Below are 22,977 nucleotides of genomic sequence, written 5' to 3'. Positions count from 1 at the left end.
ACTCAAAAGTCCTTAGGGTAACGCAAATGGACCAGTGTTGCCCTCAGGAACTTAATTGTCATTTGTTTACCATTTTAAAGGTTTTTGTAATTTGTCATTTTTTAAATCTTGTAATAGCTATAACTAGAGTTGAGCGACCTTGACCTTTTTAGAGTCGAGCCGGGTTTCGCGAAACCCGACTATCTCAAAAGTCGGGTCGAGTGAAATCGGCCGATTATGACGTAAAGTCGGGATCGACCGAAACACGAAACCCAATGCAAGTCAATGGGGCAGCATAGTCGGCAGTGAGTGGGGGCCAGGAAAACACCTAGAGTGCCCATTTTAATGTCAAAACCATCCATTCTTCTTAATGAAGCTTGTCAAGCGTAATTTACCTTATAATAATTGGAAGGCATTTGAAATTGGGGGTCATTTGGCTAAAGTTGTGGTGGGTAGGGCTGGTTCAAGTAATTAGTGGGCCCAGGAAATCTGGACCACGTCACGGCAGTGGAGCAGGGAGAGGTAAGTATTTCAACTTTGCAAGTGCTGTGAACCTGAGCAAGCAGGGGGGGCCCACTCGTTGGCATTGGCACTGGCACAGGGCCCCTCAAAGTACAGTGGTGTGTTTGCACGGCGGGGGCGCCTCCCACCGGCAGCAACACTTTTGCGTACTATGAGAGGCCCTGTGCCAGTGACGTCGCCAACTAGTATTCCTCCCCCCACCTGATGAAGGAACCTGCACTTTCATCTGCACCTTCCTCTTTGTCCCCGTGTAAGGTGGTATGGTATGCGGGAAGACCAACCTGACTTTCAGCAGGGTCACAATGTTGTTGTGTAGCGTGCACGGGGAATGTTGCATTATGGGTCAATGTACCAGCAGACTCATCTATCACTGGCTGGGCAATGGGCAGGATGAGGAGGAAACACAGATATAGGCCCAAAGAATAAAGTTGGCTAAATGCAGTTCAAAATTGGTAACACAGGAATAACGAGGGGGCATTGCAGTGGAGGACAACTGGAATGTGAGGCTGACACAGAGAGTAGGCCCAAATCAGTAAGTAGTCGAAATGCAGTTCAAAATTGGCAACCGTAGTAAACAGGCGGCACAGCTTTGTTCAGTGGAGGAGAACAGCAAGGAGTGGCAGACACCGATAGTAGGCCCCAACCCAACTAGTAGGCCAAATGCAGTCTAACATTAACAACTACTTAACGAGCGCCTGAAAACGGAATTTCAGGACAGGAAACCAGGAGAACAGCAAGGAGCGGCAGACACTGTTAGTAGGCCCCAAACCAACTAGTACGCCAAATGCAGTTGTTCCATTTAACCACAATTTAACGAGAGCCTGAAGATAGAAGCTCAGGAAAGGCAACCTGGAGAACACCTTGGAGTGGAACACACCATCTCTCTCCACCCCATACCCATTTTGTAGGCCTAATGCAGTGTAGTTTTCTACAACTACTAAACGAGAGTCGGAAGACCGAAGCAATGGCAAGGAAACCTGGGGAACACCTTGGAGTGTAACACACCATCTCTCTCCACCCGATACCCATTTTGTAGGCCTAATGCAGTGTAGCTTTCTACAACTACTAAACGAGAGTCGGAAGATCGAAGCAATGGCGAGGAAACCTGGAGAACACCTTGGAGTGTAACACACCATCTCTCTCCACCCCATAGCCAATTTGGAGGCCTAATGCAGTGTAGTTTCCAACAACTACTAAACGAGAGCATTAAGATCGAAGCTCTGGAAAGGCAACCTGGAGAACACCTTGGAGTGTAACACACCATCTCTCTCCACCCGATACCCATTTTGTAGGCCTAATGCAGTGTAGTTTTCTACAACTACTAAACAAGAGTCTGAAGACCGAAGCAATGGCAAGGAAACCTGGGGAACACCTTGGAGTGTAACACACCATCTCTCTCCACCCGATACCCATTTTGTAGGCCTAATGCAGTGTAGTTTTCTACAACTACTAAACGAGAGTCTGAAGACCGAAGCAATGGCAAGGAAACCTGGGGAACACCTTGGAGTGTAACACACCATCTCTCTCCACCCGATACCCATTTTGTAGGCCTAATGCAGTGTAGTTTTCTACAACTACTAAACGAGAGTCGGAAGACCGAAGCAATGGCATGAAACCTGGGGAACACCTTGGAGTGTAACACACCATCTCTCTCCACCCGATACCCATTTTGTAGGCCTAATGCAGTGTAGTTTTCTACAACTACTAAACGAGAGTCGGAAGACCGAAGCAATGGCAAGGAAACCTGGGGAACACCTTGGAGTGTAACACACCATCTCTCTCCACCCCATACCCAATTTGTAGGCCTAATGCAGCCTACTTTCCGACAACTACTAAACGAGAGCATGAAGATCGAAGCTCAGGAAAGGCAACCTGGGGAACACCTTGGAGTGTAACACACCCTCTCTCTACACCACGGAAGGGCTGATTCTTAGGAAGGAAGGCTGTCGGAAAGAAGCAGGGCGCGTCCGAGGGTGATTATATTCTTATTAGGTATATACTCACCCTCGGACGCGCCCTGCTTCTTTATTTGTAATGAATGTTTATTTGCAATGTGGTTTTGACTTACTCTATTTTTTTGGTAAATAATGATTTTATTATTTTCATTGTTTTGCATCTTCTTGGCAATAATATAAAGAAGACACGACAGGACAACACTCGGTGGATGCCATATCTGTGTTTTAAATTGAAAAAAACTTTCAGTTAACTACTTGCAGGAGAAAGTTATTGTAGCTGGTGGCCATTTTTAGTACTGTACCAGATTTTTGTTGTATGTGTTTGTTTTTAATGTTAAAATGTCTGCATTTGATATCTCTCCAGTATTTTCTTTTTTATAAGCAAAATACTTATTTTTATATTTTCTGATGTTGGTTCAAGGGGTACACGGGCAGCAGTAGACAGGTCAGTGGAGGCCTAGTGGAAGGAGGGACCGCAGACAGGCTTCGAAGGCCTAACATAATAAATTGGGCTGGCTGTAGGCAATTTAAAATTTGTTCCAGGGGAACACGGGCAGCAGTGGCCTGGTCTGTGTAGTAGTAGTGGAAAGAACGGGCCGCAGACAGGCTTCGAAGGCCTAACATAACAAAAATTGGGCTGGCTGTAGGCAATTTACAATTGGTTCCAGGGGAACACGGGCAGCAGTAGACAGGTCAGTGGAGGCCTAGTGGAAGGAGTGACCGCAGACAGGCTTCGAAGGCCTAACATAAGAAAAATGTCAATACAATGGTATTGACAGTGCCAGGCATTGAAGGATGTCAGCGCATAGACTAAACATTGGTGGAGCTGTGAGAGAAAATTTTGCAAGTGGTAGAGCACTGTTTGAGCAGGGGGGGGGACTGTCTTGTGGCCGGCGGTACAGGCCCAGGGCCCCTCATATTACAACGGTGTGTCTGACGTTGGGTGCGCACCACCACCGCCAGACACTTTATTGTACTATGAGGGACCTAGTGGCAGTGCCGTCGACCAAAAGCGGGCACACCCACCTCCTCAGACAAACAGTACTCTCACGGGTGCTGGCGCCAAGTGGCGATACCACGGCCCCGTGTGGGGACTTTGGCCATTTAGGGAGGTGTTAACATGTCGGATGCTGGACAATCAGGTGCTGCAAATTACGAGATTGGAAAAGTCGTTCAGAATAGTCCACAGGCAAGACCTTTACATAGGAAAGCTAGGTGTCAGCCGGGCAAGGTGGGGCAAAAGATTTCGAAATCCAGTTGTGGTTCATTTTAATGAAGGTTAGATCATCTACATTTTGGGTAGCCAGACGAGTCCTTTTTTCTGTTAGTATTGAACCTGCAGCACTGAATACTCTTTCTGATAGGACACTAGCTGCCGGGCAAGCCAGCTCCTGCAATGCATATTCTGCCAATTCTGGCCAGGTGTCTAATTTTGATGCCCAGTAATCAAATGGGAATGACGGTTGAGGGAGAACATCGATAAGGGATGAAAAATAGTTAGTAACCATACTGGACAAATGTTGTCTCCTGTCACTTTGAATTGATGCTGCAGTACCTGTCCTGTCTGCGGTCATAGCAAAATCACTCCACAACCTGGTCAGAAAACCCCTCTGGCCAACGCCACTTCTGATTTCTGCCCCTCTAACACCTCTGGTCTGCTGGCCCCTGCAGCTCGTGTTAGAACGATCACGGGCGCTGTGTGCAGGGAATGCCAGAAGCAAACGGTCAACAAGAGTTGATTGTTTGGTTGCTAATATTAGTTCCAAGTTCTCATGTGGCATTATATTTTGCAATTTGCCTTTATAGCGAGGATCAAGGAGGCAGGCCAACCAGTAATCGTCATCGTTCATCATTTTTGTTATGCGTGTGTCCCTTTTGAGGATACGTAAGGCATAATCCGCCATGTGGCCCAAAGTTCCAGTTCTCAAATCTGTGGTTGTGCTTGGTTGAGGGGCAGTTTCAGGCAAATCCACGTCACTTGTGTCCCTCCAAAAACCAGAACCCGGCCTTGCCGCGCCACCAATTTCCAGTGGCCCCGGAAAAGCTTCCTCATTAAAAATATAATCATCCCCATCATCCTCCTCGTCCTCCTCCTCCTGTTCGCCCGCTACCTCGTCCTGTACACTGCCCTGGCCAGACAATGGCTGACTGTCATCAAGGCTTTCCTCTTCCTCAGCTGCAGACGCCTGATCCTTTATGTGCATCAAACTTTGCATCAGCAGACGCATTAGGGGGATGCTCATGCTTATTATGGCGTTGTCTGCACTAACCAGCCGTGTGCATTCCTCAAAACACTGAAGGACTTGACACATGTCTTGAATCTTCGACCACTGCACACCTGACAACTCCATGTCTGCCATCCTACTGCCTGCCCGTGTATGTGTATCCTCCCACAAAAACATAACAGCCCGCCTCTGTTCACACAGTCTCTGAAGCATGTGCAGTGTTGAGTTCCACCTTGTTGCAACGTCTATGATTAGGCGATGCTGGGGAAGGTTCAAAGAACGCTGATAGGTCTGCATATGGCTGGAGTGTACGGGCGAACGGCGGATATGTGAGCAAAGTCCACGCACTTTGAGGAGCAGGTCGGATAACCCCGGATAACTTTTCAGGAAGCACTGCACCACCAGGTTTAAGGTGTGAGCCAGGCAAGGAATGTGTTTCAGTTGGGAAAGGGAGATGGCAGCCATGAAATTCCTTCCGTTATCACTCACTACCTTGCCTGCCTCAAGATCTACAGTGCCCAGCCACGACTGCGTTTCTTTCTGCAAGAACTCGGACAGAACTTCAGCGGTGTGTCTGTTGTCGCCCAAACACTTCATAGCCAATACAGCCTGCTGACGTTTGCCAGTAGCTGCCCCATAATGGGAGACCTGGTGTGCAACAGTGGCAGCTGCGGATGGAGTGGTTGTGCGACTGCGGTCTGTGGACGAGGTCTCGCTTCTGCAGGAGGACGAGGAGGAGGAGGAGGGGGTGCGAACGGCTACAGCCAACTGTTTCCTAGACCGTGGGCTAGGCAGAACTGTCCCAAACTTGCTGTCCCCTGTGGACCCTGCATCCACCACATTTACCCAGTGTGCCGTGATGGACACGTAACGTCCCTGGCCATGCCTACTGGTCCATGCATCTGTTGTCAGGTGCACCTTTGTGCTCACAGATTGCCTGAGTGCATGGACGATGCGCTCTTTAACATGCTGGTGGAGGGCTGGGATGGCTTTTCTGGAAAAAAAGTGTCGACTGGGTAGCTCGTAGCGTGGTACAGCGTAGTCCATCAGGGCTTTGAAAGCTTCGCTTTCAACTAACCGGTAGGGCATCATCTCTAACGAGATTAGTCTAGCTATGTGGGCGTTCAAACCCTGTGTACGCGGATGCGAGGCTAAGTACTTCCTTTTTCTAACCATAGTCTCATGTAGGGTGAGCTGGACTGGAGAGCTGGAGATCGTGGAACTAGCGGGGGTGCCGGTGGACATGGCAGACTGAGAGACGGTGGGAGATGGTATTGTTGCCGCCGGTGCCCTAGATGCAGTGTTTCCTACTACGAAACTGGTGATTCCCTGACCCTGACTGCTTTGGCCTGGCAAAGAAACCTGCACAGATACTGCAGGTGGTGCAGAAAATGGTGGCCCTACACTGCCGGAAGGGATGTTGCGTTGATGACTAGCTTCATTGGCCGAGGGTGCTACAACCTTAAGGGATGTTTGGTAGTTAGTCCAAGCTTGCAAATGCATGGTGGTTAAATGTCTATGCATGCAACTTGTATTGAGACTTTTCAGATTCTGCCCTCTGCTTAAGGTAGTTGAACATATTTGACAGATGACTTTGCGCTGATCAATTGGATGTTGTTTAAAAAAATGCCAGACTGCACTCTTTCTAGCATCGGATACCCTTTCAGGCATTGCAGACTGAGCTTTAACCGGATGGCCACGCTGTCCTCCAACCGGTTTTGACTTTGCCACGCGTTTTGGGCAAGATACGGGCCCGGCAGATGGAACCTGTTGCGATGTTGATGCCTGCTGCGGCCCCTCCTCCTCCGCTTCAGAACTGCTGCCGCCTGCACCCTGTTCCCCCAATGGCTGCCAATCGGGGTCAAGAACTGGGTCATCTATTACCTCTTCTTGTAGCTCGTGTGCAATTTCGTCTGTGTCACCGTGTCGGTCGGTGGTATAGCGTTCGTGATGGGGCAACATAGTCTCATCAGGGTCTGATTCTTGATCAGCACCCTGCGAGGGCAATGTTGTGGTCTGAGTCAAAGGACCAGCATAGTAGTCTGGCTGTGGCTGTGCATCAGTGCACTCCATGTCAGATTCAACTTGTAATGGGCATGGATTGTTAACTGCTTCACTTTCTAAGCCAGGGACGGTATGTGTAAAGAGCTCCATGGAGTAACCCGTTGTGTCGCCTGCTGCCTGCTCTGTTGTTGTTTTTGCTGAAGAGGACAAGGAAGCGACTTGTCCCTGACCGTGAACATCCACTAACGACGCGCTGCTTTTACTTTTACCAGTTTCACGAGAGGAGGCAAAAGAGCTAGAGGCTGAGTCAGCAAGATAAGCCAAAACTTGCTCTTGCTGCTCCGGCTTTAAAAGCGGTTTTCCTACTCCCAGAAAAGGGAGCGTTCGAGGCCTTGTGTAGCCAGACGACGAACCTGGCTCCACAGCTCCAGACTTAGGTGCAATATTTTTTTTCCCACGACCACCTGATGCTCCACCACTACCACTACCCTCATTACCAGCTGACAATGAACGCCCCCGGCCACGACCTCTTCCACCAGACTTCCACATTGTTTTAAAAACGTTACCAAACTAACGGTATTTGTTGCTGTCACACAACTTACACGGTGAGCTATAACTTCAGTATGATTTAGCTACCCCTTTACAGGTGGGTGAGACCACAACGAAAATCAGGCACAATGTTACACACTCTGTTGTTGGTGGCAACAAATGAGAGAGATGCCACACACGCAGGACTGTCACTGAAGCGCAAATGTAAATATTAATCTCCCACTGATTTGTTTTTGTTTTTTTTAAAAGGGAGACTTTAGAAAAAAAAATAATAAAAAAAAATGATTTTTTAAGGAAGAATTTATAAACCAAATAAAATGAAATGATTGTTTCAGGGAGAATTTAGAAAACAAATAAAAAAAAATAGGCTTTCTATGGCCCACTGAGTGAGAGAGGACGCACACAGGAGTCAGGAGTGGCACACAAGCCCAGAGGCCAATATTAATCTCCCACTGATTGATTTAGTGATTTTTTCAGGTAGATTTTGGAACCCAAATCAAGCAAAAAAATTAATAGGCTTTCTATGGCCCACAATTGGAGAGAGAGAGATGGCACACCCAGGAGTCAAGACTGGCACACAAGCAGAAAGGGCAATATTAATCTCCCACTGATTTGATTTTTTTTTTTTTTTCAGGGAGACTTTAGAAAAAAAAAATACAAAAAAATGAATTTTTCAGGAAGAATTTAGAAACAAAATAAAATAAAATGATTGTTTCAGGGAGAATTTAGAAAACAAATAAAAAAAAAATAGGCTTTGTAGGGCCCACTGAGTGAGAGAGGACGCACACAGGAGTCAGGAGTGGCACACAAGCCCAGAGGCCAATATTTATCTCCCACTGATTGATTTATTGATTTTTTCAGGTAGAATTCAGAACCCAAATCAACCAAAAAAATAAATAGGCTTTCTATGGCCCACTATTTGTGAGAGAGATGGCACGCTCAGGACTGGCACACAAGCCCAGAGGCCAATATTAATCTCCCACTTTTTTTTTTTTTTCCAGGGAAAATTTATAAACCCAATAAAAAAAATAATAAATAGGCTTTCTATGGCCCACTATTTGTGAGAGAGATGGCACGCTCAGGACTGGCACACAAGCCCAGAGGCCAATATTAATCTCCCACTTTTTTTTTTTTTTCCAGGGAAAATTTATAAACCCAATAAAAAAAATAATAAATAGGTTTTCTATGGCCCACTATCTGAGAGAGAGAGATGGCACGCTTAGGACTGGCACACAAGCCCGAAGGCCAATATTAATCTCCCACTGATTGATTTATTGATTTTTTCAGGTAGAATTTAGAACCCAAATCAAGCAAAAAAATTAATAGGCTTTCTATGGCCCACTGAGTGAGAGATGGCACACACAGGAGTCAGGAGTGGCACACAAGCCCTGAGGCCAATATTTTTCTCCCACTGATTGATGTTGTGATTTTTTCAGGTAGATTTTGGAACCCAAATCAAGCAAAAAAATAAATAGGCTTTCTATGGCCCACTGAGTGAGAGATGGCACACACAGGAGTAAGGAGTGGCACACAAGCCCTGAGGCCAATATTTTTCTCCCACTGATTGATGTAGTGATTTTTTCAGGTAGATTTTAGAACCCAAATCAAGCAAAAAAATAAATAGGCTTTCTATGGCCCACTGAGAGAGATGACACAGACAGGGATGGCACTCTAGCAGAAATGCCAATCTTAATCTCCCACAAAAAAAAAAAAGGAACTGTCCTTCAATTACTATCTCCCTGCAGTAATCTCAGCCAGGTATGGCAGGCAGCAATAAGGAGTGGACTGATGCACAAATTAAATAAAAAGTGTGGACAAACAAACAAGATAGCTGTGCACAAAGGAAGGAACAAGAGGATTTGTGCTTTGAAAAAAGCAGTTGGTTTGCACAGCGGCGTACACACAGCAATGCAGCTATCAGGGAGCCTTCTAGGGCAGCCCAATGAGCTACAGCGCTGAGGAAAAAAAAAATGTAGCTTCCACTGTCCCTGCACACCGAATGTGGTGTTGGGCTGTGGAAATCGCTACAGCACAAGCGGTTTGGTGGTTAATGGACCCTGCCTAACGCTATCCCTGCTTCTGACGAAGCGGCAGCAACCTCTCCCTAAGCTCAGATCAGCAGCAGTAACATGGCGGTCGGCGGGAACGCCCCTTTATAGCCCCTGTGATGCCGCGGACAGCAAGCCAATCACTGCAATGCCCTTCTCTAAGATGGTGGGGACCAGGACCTATGTCATCACGCTGCCCACACTCTGCGTTTACCTTCATTGGCTGAGAAATGGCGCTTTTCGCATCATTGAAACGCGACTTTGGCGCGAAAGTCGCGTACCGCATGGCCGACCCCGCACAGGGGTCGGATCGGGTTTCATGAAACCCGACTTTGCCAAAAGTCGGCGACTTTTGAAAATGAACGACCCGTTTCGCTCAACCCTAGCTATAACTGTTCATTTGTTAATATGTTTGTTTTATGTTTCCTCAGTCTGGGACTACTAAATTTCACTAGGGGGGAATGTGGCACCCCAGGAGTCCGGTTGCCACATTGGCATTGCCTCCCTCACAGGGGGTGATAACATGCCTGGAAGCAAGGAGGGATTCCCTTAGCAGGTAATACATCAGCATGCAACACTTTCCTACTCCAGAGCAGAAGGGGGAGCTCTAACACCTTATTTCAAGGAAGCTTCCTGATATAAGTTCTGGCCTGAAGGCAGAGTTAGTTAGTCTGAGGGAGACAGAGAGGAGAGAGGAAGTCATGGAAGATGAGGATTAGAGCTGTAGATAAGCTCACCTCAGGGCCAAGTGCTAGAGACTGGACGCCGGAGTCCGTGGTTGTGCGGGTACTGAAGTCCCGGCAGTTAAATCCAGAGGGCAGGGGACTTCAAGTCTCCTGGCCCTTTACAACATCTGAAGGCACAGCAGCAAATGAGAGCCCGGAGCCACCACGAAGGATTGACACCTGTAATAGGCTCAAGCTCCCTGCCATACAGACAAGGACTAAAGAACAAGAAGGAGCAGAGGACTGAGCACAGCTTTAGGCAGCAAGGACATCAAAATACAGTGCAATAGGGAGGCCTACTCTGAACTCACCTGGTTAGGTGGATGCCAAATTGCTTCCAGGCTGCCCGGATTTCCATTACCATCTGTAATCAGTGCCATGGACTGCACCACAAACTGTGAGTAAAAGTGTGGAAACTGTACCCTGCTGTGTTTTCAGAGTTATTTACCACACTATCCACTCTGCACTACAATCATCACTACTATCTTTCACATCATAAGTGCCCTGGGACTTAACTCTACCTGTGGAGAGCTGTACCAACTCTGCTGCATCACCATCAGCCCCAGCAGTCTCTTTAAGCAGCGTCGGCTATCCCTTGTTGAATACCACAGGTGGAATCGCGAACTATCCCCCATAAACATTATTTTCTCTATTTCACTTGTATTGGACATGGACCGGGTCACTGCTGCCGTGACACATCTCCTTTAAGAACTGTCCAACCCGGCCCAAGTACCCCACGGCCCTGATGGGCGCTCCACATACAGTTAGGGCCAGAAATATTTGGACAGTGACACAATTTTCGCGAGTTGGGCTCTGCATGCCACCACATTGGATTTGAAATGAAACCTCTACAACAGAATTCAAGTGCAGATTGTAACGTTTAATTTGAAGGGTTGAACAAAAATATCTGATAGAAAATGTAGGAATTGTACACATTTCTTTACAAACACTCCACATTTTAGGAGGTCAAAAGAAATTGGACAAATAAACATAACCCAAACAAAATATTTTTATTTTCAATATTTTGTTGCAAATCCTTTGGAGGCAATCACTGCCGTAAGTCTGGAACCCATGGACATCACCAAACGCTGTGTTTCCTCCTTCTTAATGCTTTGCCAGGCCTTTACAGCCGCAGCCTTCAGGTCTTGCTTGTTTGTGGGTCTTTCCGTCTTAAGTCTGAATTTGAGCAAGTGAAATGCATGCTCAATTGGGTTTAGATCTGGAGATTGACTTGGCCATTGCAGAATGTTCCACTTTTTGGCACTCATGAACTCCTGGGTAGCTTTGGATGTATGCTTGGGGTCATTGTCCATCTGTACTATGAAGCGCCGTCCAATCAACTTTGCAGCATTTGGCTGAATCTGGGCTGAAAGTATATCCCGGTACACTTCAGAATTCATCCGGCTACTCTTGTCTGCTCTTATGTCATCAATAAACACAAGTGACCAGTGCCATTGAAAGCCATGCATGCCCATGCCATCACGTTGCCTCCACCATGTTTTACAGAGGATGTGCCTTGGATCATGTGCCGTTCCCTTTCTTCTCCAAACTTTTTTCTTCCCATCATTCTGGTACAGGTTGATCTTTGTCTCATCTGTCCATAGAATACTTTTCCAGAACTGAGCTGGCTTCTTGAGGTGTTTTTTTGCAAATTCAACTCTGGCCTGTCTATTTTTGGTATTGATGAATGGTTTGCATCTAGATGTGAACCCTTTGTATTTACTGTCATGGAGTCTTCTCTTTACTGTTGACTTAGAGACAGATACACCTACTTCACTGAGAGTGTTCTGGACTTCAGTTGATGTTGTGAACGGGTTCTTCTTCACCAAATTAAGTATGCGGCGATCATCCACCACTGTTGTCATCCGTGGACGCCCAGGCCTTTTTGAGTTCCCAAGCTCACCAGTCAATTCCTTTTTTCTCACAATGTACCCAACTGTTGATTTTGCTACTCCAAGCATGTCTGCTATCTCTCTGATGGATTTTTTTCTTTTTTTTCAGCCTCAGGATGTTCTGCTTCACCTCAATTGAGAGTTCCTTTGACCGCATGTTGTCTGCTCACAGCAACAGCTTCCAAATGCAAAACCACACACCTGGAATCCACCCCTGACCTTTTAACTACTTCATTGATTACAGGTTAACGAGGGAGACACCTTCAGAGTTAATTGCAGCCCTTAGAGTCCATTGTCCAATTACTTTTGGTCCCTTGAAAAAGAGGACGCTATGCATTACAGAGCTATGATTCCTAAACCCTTTCTCCGATTTGGATGTGGAAACTATCATATTGCAGCTGGGAGTGTGCACTTTCAGCCCATATTATATATATAATTGTATTTCTGAACATGTTTTTGTAAACAGCTAAAATAATAAAACTTGTGTCACTGTCCAAATATTTCTGGCCCTAACTGTACAATTGCATAATGTGGATGGGCACATATAGAAAGATTGGAATTTGACATCCAAATATTGATGCTAAAATGGAAGGACTTAAATGCATTCTGATGAAGATGCAAATTGTCATGTTAAGTTGAATATGGAGCGTCCTCCAAAAAAGAAAGTAGTACAATGCAAAATGTTAACATTAAGGTGAATAATCTTCAGGTAAGTGGTAGGACAATGTAGAGAAGGAGATGGTCGTTACATGGCCATCTAAACAGAGAAATGGGAGCAAGCCTTTTACTTTTGTGAAAATCCAATATTATTAAACCATTTGGCAAGTGGTTGATACAGAGTGAGTTACGTAGCCAAGTTCTGTACGTATATGTATGAATCAATATTACAGAATGCATTATAAAGATATGTTAAGAATTACTGATAGTGAATCATTGTTTTCAAATAATAGGTACTTTTGTTGCATTCCCATTCTGGTATTTCTTTCAATCTACAAATCCAATGTATTTTATATTTTCATTTGGGGATCAATTTTGCACTTTTTCACAAAGCTAGTATGATATCTTATCATAGAGATTTGCTAGGTTCTTGTAGGACAATGTAAAATCTACTGAATGTAGCAAAAGAAGTGCAAGTTATATATATATATTTTATGCTGGAGGAGCAGATTTGATTAATAGAACTTCCCCATCAAACACAAGATAGTGTGCCTTCACTCTTTCTAGAAGTGTACTGTCTAACTATTGAAGTGTACTGTCTTAAGATTAAACAGACAGTATAAGGCTCTTTTTCCTCTACTAAGGGTTTTAAACAGTTCTCCTATATGCTCACCCCAAGAAGCAGTGAGAATGGAGCAGGGTACATTTTTCTTTTCTTTAACGTCTACAGTTAAGTTCTATGTGGAATCAGTAAAAACTGTGAGTTGGTTCTTTTTAAACTCACAATAAGTTGTTACTTACATATGGCAACCCAGGATTCTGATTGCCACAATGACATTGCCTCCCTCACAGGGGGTGATGTCAGATCTGAAGGAAGGAGGGATCCCTTGGCCAGGTAAACACAGCATGCAACACAGTTCTTGCTCCGGGCCAGCAGGGGGAGCCTGAACCCGACTTCAGGGGAGGTGCTCTCTATGGTCAGGAGGAGGAAGTTAGTTTAGAGTTTACAGTCAGTCAGTGCTGGGGACTGAAATAGTGAGGAGCTCGTCCCCAGACTAGAGTTGCTGTCTGAGTCAGAGAGGAAGAGAGAAGTATAGGAAAGCTTGGGAAGAGGAACTGTGACCACGCTCATCCCAGAGCTCGGTGCTAGAACTGGACATCGGAGTCACTCACCCTCTTTGTGCTTTGCTGTTCACAAAGCCTTGCCAGCATGTGCAGTCTGGAGTTCCATTATGTAGTTACATCACACACCAGTCGTTGACCTGGCACTTGCATGTTCTGCTGCAGCATTGCCAGAGCAGCAGCAGCTTTAGCTGAATTGTGAAAATGGCACTGATGAGGCGTACCTTGACCAGAAGTTCTGGAAAATCTGGGTAGGTTTTAGGAAGCCACTGAACTACCAAGTTGAGCTTGTGGGCCAAGCATAGTATGTTTGTGAGCTTTCCAGGCTTCACAGCCACCACCAGGTTACAGCTATTATCATAGACAACCTTGCCTGATTGGTTCAGTGGGGAGAGTCACAGATCTGTCTTGTCTGTTATTGCTTTCAATAATTCTGTTGAGGTGTGCAGTTTGTATCCTAGAGAGATTATATTCAGCAGAGCCTGTTGCTGCTTCGCCGAGGCAGTGCTGCAGAGCTTCCATATTCTGGTTGATGTGGACAATGTGACATGAGATACCATATTAGACAGAAAGGATGATGTGGAGCAGGAGGGGTGCAGGAATTGGTGTAGGAGGTGGATGAAACCGCGATCGAAGTAGAGCCAGCAATCCTTAGCATCGGTAATACAAGTGCCATGCTAGGGTGGGACTAGGCCAGGGTCTACACAAAGTTTATCCAGTGTGCCTTCTTTGAAATGTAACATCACAGGCCTCAAGCGCTTGTTCACGTATCGGTCGTTAAGTGGACAATCCCAATAAGTGTGTTGGTAAGGGCATGAGTGATGTTCTTGGACACATGCTGGAACAAGATGGGGATGCCACACTGAGAAATAGTGGAAGCTGGAGACCAAGTACCGATGGACAGCTGCCGCATTGAGTCAGTGGAAATCTTTCATGTCATCAAGCCTAAACAGCGACCTGTGTGTGGGTGACTGGGAACTTTCTAGTTTGGTCCGAGGCCTGGGATAGACACAGCTGAATGTTATGCTGGAACATGGATTTAGAAGTGCCTCATGATGGTGACTCAGAATGTGCAAGGACAGGTGCAGGGCAGGAGGCTTCTGCATAAGTGTCATGGGCAAGGAATGGGCAAGGACCTAGCACAGGGGAAGAGGCAGTGCTGTCAATTGCTAGCACCAATTGTGGATCCATGTGGTTGGCCCATTGAGTCGGGTGGTTAGATGATTTATGCCTGATCATGCTGGTGGTGGTTAGGCTCTTAGTGATCAGGCCCCTGCTGATCTTGGCATAGCACAGGTAGCAAATGACCATTTTTTGTCTCAGAACTCTCTTCAAAAAAGTCCCAAACCGGGGAACACCTAACTCTTTGATGGAGAAATTCACGAATGTTGGTCCTCTGCAGAACAGTGGTCCGCCTTCTCCTTCTGGTCTCCCCACTGCCTCTTCCTGACATATTTGGTTCTGCTGATTCCACTCCATAGTGCTGCTGGTCTCGTCCTGCTTGCCAACTTCCCAAGTTGGGTCAGTGATTTCGTCATCCACCACTTCATTTTCCATTGCTGCACCCTGGTCCTTTTGACTTGTTGACTTAACAACAACCTAACTTATTGGTAACCGTGTCTCATTATCATCTACCTCCATCTTTTTGTGACTATGGCTGCTCTACGTTTTGTACATCACTAAACTGCATATCCTTCTGTCCCTGTTGAAACATGCAGGGTGAGAGGCCACAATCAAGAAATGATTATGTAAAGAAATCCTCAGAGTGTTCAAGTGTGGGATCACTGGTTTCCTGGGCCTCAGCATGGTGTGAGGAAAGAGGATCAAGGTGATCCAGACTCTTGGATTGTGTGGAAAACTGGGTGGTGCTGGCAAGCATGCTGAAAGCATTATCTGCTATACAAGAGATCTTCTGTTTGCACTGGTGTGCTTTAGAAGTGGTGTCCCATGCCTCCCTGCAAAGTGGGATAGGAAGCTATGTGTCATGGATGGGTATGTTGCTTGTGCTCCAGCAATAGGCACAAACACACCAGCCCCACATGATTACCGTCTTCATGAACCATCATTAGAACTTGCTCTTTCCCGTCCCTTACTGCATGCATTACGGTACATCTCTGAAAACTAAGTTTCCTAGTTCAATTTAAACTACATTTCTTAAATATAAAAAAAATGTGGTCACCTGCAGCAGGCCAAGCTTTTTTTTTCATTTCCAACAACCATTGTTTCAAACAAAGCATGTTAAACTGTATATATAACAATAGATAATTTTTGGAACAAAAATAGCAGCAGGCCATGCGTTTAAAATTTTTTTAAGCCACTATAATTTCAGACAGAGCACGTTAACCTGTATGGATGACAATAGTCAATTTTTGGAAGAAAGAAATGTAGACACCTGTAGCAGGCCAAGCAATTTATAAAAAATTCAAACCACTGTAATTTCACACAAAACACGTTGAACTTATGAATTACAATAGTCAATTTTTGGAGCAAAAAAATGTGGTCCCCTTTAGCAGGCCCAGCAGTTTTTAAACATTTCAAACCACTGTAATTTCACACAAAGAACACTAAGCTGTTTGGATAATAATAGTCAATTTTTGGAGCAAAAAATGTAGTCACCTGTACTGTAGCAGGCAAATTATTTTTTTTATTTAAAACCACCGTAATTTCACACAAGGCAGATTAAACTGTATGATAAGTAATAGTTAATTTTTGGAACAAAAAATGTGCTCACCTGTATCAGGTCAAGAATTTTTTTTTTATTTCAAACCACTTTAATTTCACACAAAGCATGTTAAACTGTATGAATGATAATAGTCAATTTTTCAAACTAAAAAATTTGGTCACCTGTAGCAAGCAAAGCATTTTTTTTTTTACATTTCAAACCGCTGTAAGTTCACATAAAGCAGGTGGGAAAACTGTATGGATGACAATACAGTCAATTTTATCACCCCCAAAAAATGTGGTCACTTGCAGCAGCTATATATTTAGCAACAGTCTGCAAAGCCCTAAGCCCTGTTCAGTGGGGATTCTGGTCTTGTAGCAATTAAGGGCTCTGTATATGGAGTCCGCAAACTGTTCTAGGAAAATCTGTGCTCTGGGAAGCAAATAGTGCTCTGTTCCTCACAAGTCTCTCCATATGGCTAAGTAATACTGTACTGCCACATATGGTGTAATGCCACATTCAGTAGAAATTGTGGGACAAATTTTGGTGCTATTTTACCCACTTCTTGTGTGAAAATGTAAAAGCTGGGACTAAAACGAAATTTTGATGGTAAAAATGAAGTTATTTTTTCTTCACGGCTCAATTGTATAAAATTCTATGACACATCCATGGTGTCAATATGATCACTGCACTACTAGATGAATTCATTGAGAGGTGTAGTTTCTAAAATGGGGTCATTTATGGGGAGTTCTTTTGTTCTGGAACCTCATGGGCTCTCTCAGTGGGTTATGGTACCTGCAAACCATAACAGTAAAATCTGGCTCTCCTTGCTTTCTGAACTTTGCACTGTGCCTGAAAAATATTTCCCGATTACATGATTACATTACATTAGTGCATATGTTTCAATGCTAACTATACATACACATATGCACAAATATCTAAAATATCTGTTGGAAAGAAAGAAATTCATAGATACAACTGACATCACTGCTTAGCTTGTGGATACCATAATAATGTACTACATAAAATACGTAAACTAGCTATAGCTCAAGCACCTTTATGTATAAGGGGCCCAGAATGTGAAATACCATGCAGTAATAAATAACAAGTTCAATTAGCAATAATCATTACTGCTTGGATGTGCTAAATTATGAGATTAACTATGATACTTGTTATGGGTGATAAAAATAAGGTGAAAACACTTTGACATTTGAAATCCTGTTAGCGAATGCAAAATAATCATACCAAGCACATTATGCACACTGCCAAATAAAATAATTCACACATGCTCTTCATCATATCTTTACTATTTCTATAGTACATAGGGAAGAATATGCTTTATACAAGATACAGACACTAATGATTATACCGTATATACTCGAGTATAAGCCGAGATTTTCAGCCCATTTTTTGGGGCTTATACTCGAGTCATACCCAGGGGTCGGCAGGGGAGGGGGAGCAGGGGCTGTCTAATAATACTCACCTGCTCCTGGCGCGGTCCCTGCAGATCCCTGCCTTCCCTGGCGCCGGCAGCTTCTTCCTGTGCTGAGCGGTCTCATGGTACCGCTCATTACATTAATGAATATGCGGCTCCACCTCCCATAAGGGTGGAGCCACATATTCATTACTGTAATGAGCGGCAACGGTGACCGCTCAGTAGAGGAAGAAGCTGCCAGCGCCGGGGAAGCCAAGGACCTGCAGGGACCGCGCCAGGAGTAGGTGAGTATAATGGGGAGGGGGAGCGCTGCGCGATATTCACCTGCTCCTCATTCTGGCGCCGCTCTGTTTTCAGCAGTGACGCTCAGATCAGAGGGCGCGGTGACGTGGTTAGTGCGCGCCCTCTGCCTGAATGTCAGTGCAGAAGACGCTGAAGATGAAGTGGCGCCGGAATGAAGTCAGGTGAATATCGGAATTGCCGGGGCCTGAGCGACGAGACGTGAGTATGTGATTTTTTTTATCGCAGCAACAGCAAATGGGTCAAGTGTCTGTATGGAGCATCTTATGGGGCCATAACATTTGTGCAGCATTATATGGGGTAAGTGTCTGTATGGGGCCATAACATCTGTGCAGCATGACATGGGGCAAGTGTCTGTATGGGGCCATAACCTTTGTGCAGCACTATATGGGGCCATAACGTTTGTGCAGCACTTTATGGGGCAAGTGGCTGTATGGGGCCATAATGTTTGTGCAGCACTTTATGGGGCAAGTGTCTGTATGGGGCCATAACGTTCGTGCAGCACTATATGGGGCAAGTGTCTGTATGGGGCCATATTCAACGTTTGTGCAGCACTATATGGGGCAAGTGTCTGTATGGAGCATCTTGTGGGGCCATAACATTTGTGCAGCACCATATGGCGCAAATATCTTTATGGAGCATCTTATGGGGCCATAATCAACGTTTGTGCAGCACTATATGGGGCAAATGTCTGTATGGAGCATCTTATGGGGCCATAACGTTTGTGCAGCACTATATGGGGCAAATATCTTTATGGAGCATCTTATGGGGCCATAATCAACATTTGTGCAGCATTATATTGGGCAAATATGTCTATGGAGCATTTTATGGGGCCATTATTAACCTTTATGCAGGATTATATGGGGCATATTTTAATATGGAGCATCTTATGGGGCCATCATAAACTTTATGGAGCATTATATAGGGCTCCTGATTCAATATGGATATTCAAAAACACTTAACCTACTGATGTCTCAATTAATTATACTTTTATTGGTATCTATTTTTATTTTTGACATTTGCCGGTAGCTGCTGCATTTCCACCCTAGGCAGTTTTCCCAGTTTTTTGTGGTAAAATTAGGGGGGTCGGCTTATACTCGGGTCGGCTTATACTCGAGTATATACGGGGGCAATGCTGGACACACTGGGGCAATATGCTTGACATACTGGAGAAGATTGCTGGACACACTGTCTGGGGGCAATGCTGGACAAACTGGGGCAATATGCTTGACACACTGGGGCAGATTGATGGACAACCTGGGGGTAATATGCTGGACACACTGGGGGTAATATGCTGGACACACTGGGGCAGATTGCTGGACACACTGGGGGCAATGCTGGAAACTCTGGGGCAATATGCTGGACATACTGGGGCAGATTGTTGAACACACTGTCTGGGGGCAATGCTGGACACAATGGGGCAATGCTGGATACACTGGGGCAATGCTGGATACACTGGGGCAATGCTGGACACACTGGGGCAGATTGCTGGACACACTGTGGGCCATGCTGGACAATTGGACATACTGGGGCACATTGCTGGACACACTGGTGGTAATATGCTGGACACCCTGGGGCAGATTGCTGGACACACTGTCTGGCGTCAATGCTGGACACACTGGGGCAATATGCTTGACATACTGGGGAAGATTGCTGGACACACTGTCTGGGGGCAATGCTGGACACACTGGGGCAATATGCTGGACATACTGGGGCAGATTGCTGGACACACTGTCTGGGGGCAATGCTGGACACACTGGGGCAATATGCTTGACATACTGGGGAAGATTGCTGACACACTGTCTGGGGGCAATGCTGGACACACTGGGGCAATATGCTGGACATACTGGGGCAGATTGCTGGACACACTGGCGGTAATATGCTGGACACACTGGGGCAGATTGCTGGACAGACTGGGGCAGATTGCTGGACACACTGTCTGGGGGCAATGCTGGACACACTGGGGCAGATTGATGGACACACTAGGGGCAATATGCTGGAGTCAGACACTGGGGCAGATTTCTGGACACAATGGGGGTAATATGCTGGACACACTAGGGGTAATATGCTGGACACACTGGGGCAGATTGCTGGACACACTGGGGGCAGGACTGGAGGCATGGGCAGAATGTAGATACGGGGCATGATTGGAGACACGGGGCAGAATGAAAGACATGGGGCAGGATTGGATCATGGGGCAGGATGGATACGATGGAGACAGATGGGGCAGGATGGGGAGATCATATGGGGTAGAATGGATACTCATGAGGGCAGGATGCGAGAACATATGGCTGGAGCCAAGAATGAGATAAACGGGGCCAGGGTGGGGAATATTATTACCATAGGGACTAATTAAGGGATATTATTACTGCAGTGATGTATTTATTTTATTTTTTGAGTATACTGTTTTGAATAGGGGGGCAGTCCTGTTACTGTGCAGAGTGACACTATATCGCCTTTTTTTCTTCATGTGGTGTAATGTAGAAGTTGTGAAAAATTAAGTAATGTGTTCTGCAAGCGGAGCTCGAGATAACTGTGTTATTTCCTGCAGAAACGCGTCCTGGCTGGAAGAAATGTTGGCGGTCTGTGCTGGATGAAAGATGAAGGACTTCACCTAGAGACGTCACTGGTGAGTCAGTGTTACCTATGCACTGACACTATATACTGTATACTATATACAGAGGTCCTGTGTACAATGTCACCAGTGATCACTGTGTTACCTATACATTATATACAGTTAGGGCCAGAAATATTTGGACAGTGACACAAGTTTTGTTATTTTAGCTGTTTACAAAAACATGTTCAGAAATAAAATTATATATGTAATATGGGCTTAAAGTGCACACTCCCAGCTGCAATATGATAGTTTCCACATCCAAATTGGAGAAAGGGTTTAGGAATCATAGCTCTGTAATGCATAGCGTCCTCTTTTTCAAGGGACCAAAAGTAATTGGACAATGGACTCTAAGGGCTGCAATTAACTCTGAAGGTGTCTCCCTCGTTAACCTGTAATCAATGAAGTAGTTAAAAGGTCAGGGGTGGATTCCAGGTGTGTGGCTTTGCATTTGGAAGCTGTTGCTGTGAGCAGACAACATGCGGTCAAAGGAACTCTCAATTGAGGTGAAGCAGAACATCCTGAGGCTGAAAAAAAAGAAAAAATCCATCAGAGAGATAGCAGACATGCTTGGAGTAGCAACAGTTGGGTACATTCTGAGAAAAAAAGGAATTGACTGGTGAGCTTGGGAACTCAAAAAGGCCTGGGCGTCCACGGATGACAACAGTGGTGGATGATCGCCGCATACTTAATTTGGTGAAGAAGAACCCGTTCACAACATCAACTGAAGTCCAGAACACTCTCAGTGAAGTAGGTGTATCTGTCTCTAAGTCAACAGTAAAGAGAAAACTCCATGACAGTAAATACAAAGGGTTCACATCTAGATGCAAACCATTCATCAATACCAAAAATAGACAGGCCAGAGTTAAATTTGCAGAAAAACACCTCAAGAAGCCAGCTCAGTTCTGGAAAAGTATTCTATGGACAGATGAGACAAAGATCAACCTGTACCAGAATGATGGGAAGAAAAAAGTTTGGAGAAGAAAGGGAACGGCACATGATCCAAGGCACACCAAATCCTCTGTAAAACATGGTGGAGGCAACGTGATGGCATGGGCATGCATGGCTTTCAATGGCACTGGGTCACTTGTGTTTATTGATGACATAAGAGCAGACAAGAGTAGCCGGATGAATTCTGAAGTGTACCGGGATATACTTTCAGCCCAGATTCAGCCAAATGCTGCAAAGTTGATTGGACGGTGCTTCATAGTACAGATGGACAATGACCCCAAGCATACAGCCAAAGCTACCCAGGAGTTCATGAGTGCCAAAAAGTGGAACATTCTGCAATGGCCAAGTCAATCTCCAGATCTAAACCCAATTGAGCATGCATTTCACTTGCTCAAATCCAGACTTAAGACGGAAAGACCCACAAACAAGCAAGACCTGAAGGCTGCGGCTGTAAAGGCCTGGCAAAGCATTAAGAAGGAGGAAACCCAGCGTTTGGTGATGTCCATGGGTTCCAGACTTAAGGCAGTGATTGCCTCCAAAGGATTTGCAACAAAATATTGAAAATAAAAATATTTTGTTTGGGTTATGTTTATTTGTCCAATCACTAAAATGTGGAGTGTTTGTAAAGAAATGTGTACAATTCCTACATTTTCTATCAGATATTTTTGTTCAACCCTTCAAATTAAACGTTACCATCTGCACTTGAATTCTGTTGTAGAGGTTTCATTTCAAATCCAATGTGGTGGCATGCAGAGCCCAACTCGCGAAAATTGTGTCACTGTCCAAATATTTCTGGCCCTAACTGTACAGAGCTCCTGTGTATAATACCACCAGTGATCTCTGTATTACCTCTACACAGACACTGCATACTAAGTACAGATCTCCTGTGAATAGTGGCACTTATGGTGATAGTATAGTGTTTTTTTTATTACTGATGGTCAGTATTGTAGTATTCAGTCACTATGTGGTGGTAATATGTGGTCTGGAAATGGTGTTGTGGTATTTGTTCCTTGAATGTGCTATTTGGTCACCAAGTGGTGGTAATATGTGGTCTTGACATGGTGCGGTGGTATTTGTTCCTTGTATGTGATATTATTCGATCACTGTGGTTGTAATTTGTGGTCTGGTCATGGTGCGGTGGTATTTGTTCCTTGTATGTGATATTATTGGTCAAACATGAAATTGACATGCAAATATAGCCAAACTGAAATTGAATTTTTGGATATACTCATTCGAAAGGGAGAGTCTAGTATCTTGGAAACGGATGTTTTTCGCAAAGAAACTGCTGTGAACTCTCTTCTCCATGCCTCATCTTCTCACCCCCAGCAAGTGGTGAA

Source organism: Ranitomeya imitator, chromosome 8 (genome assembly GCF_032444005.1).
Source record: "Ranitomeya imitator isolate aRanImi1 chromosome 8, aRanImi1.pri, whole genome shotgun sequence".
Taxonomy (NCBI): Eukaryota; Metazoa; Chordata; class Amphibia; order Anura; family Dendrobatidae; genus Ranitomeya; species Ranitomeya imitator.
Note: the sequence above shows the minus strand (reverse complement) of the source record.